The sequence below is a fragment of the Macrobrachium rosenbergii genome, chromosome 17 (genome assembly GCF_040412425.1).
Source record: "Macrobrachium rosenbergii isolate ZJJX-2024 chromosome 17, ASM4041242v1, whole genome shotgun sequence".
Taxonomy (NCBI): Eukaryota; Metazoa; Arthropoda; class Malacostraca; order Decapoda; family Palaemonidae; genus Macrobrachium; species Macrobrachium rosenbergii.
The window spans coordinates 34,455,765-34,458,264 of NC_089757.1; the positions used below are offsets into that span (position 1 = coordinate 34,455,765).

Consider the following 2,500-nt stretch of genomic DNA (forward strand, 5'->3'; position numbering starts at 1 on the left):
TCCTAAGAGGGACGAGGGGGCGTCGGCCCTCCTGAAGGGATAAATAAGTCTTGCAAGGGTGGCGTGCTCATTGTGAAGCACGAATGTGATGTAGAAGTGCATGAAATATAGCCACAGCTGTAATATACCATCCGATCATGCTGCCATACACTGAAATTTATTAGAACTGGGGTCTTGGGGAACAGATGACTGTAATTATTCAATAATGAGACGCCCTCCTTGAGGTGGCGCTATTTTGTTTGATGGGAGGTAATTATTTCTCGTTAAGTTCGTTTGCAGTAAATTCTGTTATACCCTTTGATGGTAGAATCCTTATTTCCTTCACTGGACCCCCCATTCTCTCTCTCTCTCTCTCTCTCTCTCTCTCTCTCTCTCTCTCTCTCTAACACATGCATAAACGTCTAGTGAAATGCGTACGCAGCACATTCTGTTATAGCCTTTGATGATAGAATCCTGTCACTTGCGACCGACCCCCCATTGTTTCTCTCTTCTCTCTCTCTCTCTCTCTCTCTCTCTCTCTCTCTCTCTCTCTCTCTCTCTCTCTGACACACGCACATACACAAACGTCTCCTGCTCACTAAAGCTATCAATACTAACCCTGAGTGTTGGGTCTAGAAATAGCTCCTTCTGCCCTAATTGTTTATAAAACAACAGCCACCCCGCGCGGTATCTACGAAGGAAGTTCCAGCTTCAAAATGGGTTATAAGTTTTGCAAAATGATTCATAACTTTTGCAAAATGATCTATAACTTTTTCAAAATTATTTATTTCAGTTTTATGGCTCACCCTGAAAATAGATTGAGAAACAGATATCCAACGATAGCTTTCATATAAATCATTTTAGAACATTACTGAATGGTTAATAAATCTATATTTGTCATAAACAGGACACTGAATGATTGATAAATCTATATTTCTGCCATTAACAGGACCCTGAATGGTTAATAGGCTAAATCTATATTTCTATTAACAGGGCCCTGAATGGTTAATAAATCTATATTTCTGTCACTAACAGGACCCTGAGTGGTTGATAAATCTATATTTCTGTCATTAACAGGACCCTGAATGGTTGATAAATCTATATTTCTGTCATTAACAGGGCCCTGAATGGTTGATAAATCCATATGCCTGTCATTAACAGGACCCTGAATGGCTGATAAATCCATATTCCTGTCATTAACAGGCGCCTGAATGGTTGATAAATCTATATTTCTGTCATTAACAGGACCCTGAATGATTGATAAATCTATATTTCTGTCATTAACAGGACCCTGGATGGTTGATAAATCTGTATTTCTGTCATTAACAGGACCCTGAATTTTTGGTAAATCCATATTCCTGTCATTAGCAGGACCCTGAATGGTTGATAAATCCATATTCCTGTCATTATCAGGACCCTGAATGGTTGATAAATCCATATTCCTGTCATTAACAGGACCCTGAATGGTTGATAAATCCATATTCCTGTCATTAACAGGACCCTGAATGGTTGATAAATCCATATTCCTGTCATTAACAGGACCCTGAATGGTTGATAGATCTATATTTCTGTCATTAACAGGACCCTGAGTGGTTGATAAATCTATATTTCTATCATTAACAGGACACCCTGAATGGTTAATAAATCTATATTTCTGTCATTAACAGGACCTTGAATGGTTAAGAGATCCATATTTCTGTTATTAACAGGACCCTGAATGGTTGATAAATCTATATTTCTGTCATTAACAGGACCCTGAATGGTTGATAAATCTATATTTCTGTCATTAACAGGACCCTGAATGGTTGATAAATATATATTTCTGTCATTAACAGGACACCCTGAATGGTTAATAAATCTACATTTCTTTCGTTAACAGGACCCTGAATGTTGATAAATCTATATTTCTGCCATTGACAGGACACCCTGAATGGCTAATAGATCTATATTTCTGTCATTAACAGGACCCTGAATGATTAATAAATCCATATTTACTGTCATTAACAGGAACTTCGATGAACTTTGCATCTAATAAAATCAACCTTTCATCTCCCTGTTTAACCTTTATTGATTGTTTCTTAAGTATTGATGTTGTTCCCATTATGCATGTTTTCAGTAATGGTATGTGTATCCTCTTCTCTGCAGATATGTTTTTATTTTATGTTTTTTGATGTTCCTGGCGTCATTTTTTAGGATTGATTTGCGACCACTGATTAATTGATTTTCGACCACTAATTAACTGATTTGTGACCACTAATTACTTGACTTTGGCCACTAATTAATTGGTTTGTGACCTGATTAACTTCCTGATCACAAATCAATTGATTTATGACCACTGATCAACTGTCTTGTGACCACTAAGTAATTGATTTATTACCACTAATTGATTTTGACCACTAAACTGATTTTTTGACCAAATGAATTGTTTTTTACGACTTTTACTTGACCACTAATTGATTTTTGACCCCTAATTATTTAATTAATTAATTTGACCACCAATTAATAGGAAACTGTGGCCATT

The 2,500-nt window shown here is 36.5% G+C and overlaps 1 protein-coding gene across 7 annotated transcripts in view; it reads left to right on the forward strand.

Moving 5' to 3' along the window:
* The window catches only part of LOC136847847 (homeotic protein ultrabithorax-like), a 1,187,590-nt gene that overhangs the window by 1,184,947 nt on the left and 143 nt on the right, over positions 1-2,500 (forward strand). The gene's annotated exons all lie outside the window — the stretch shown is intronic.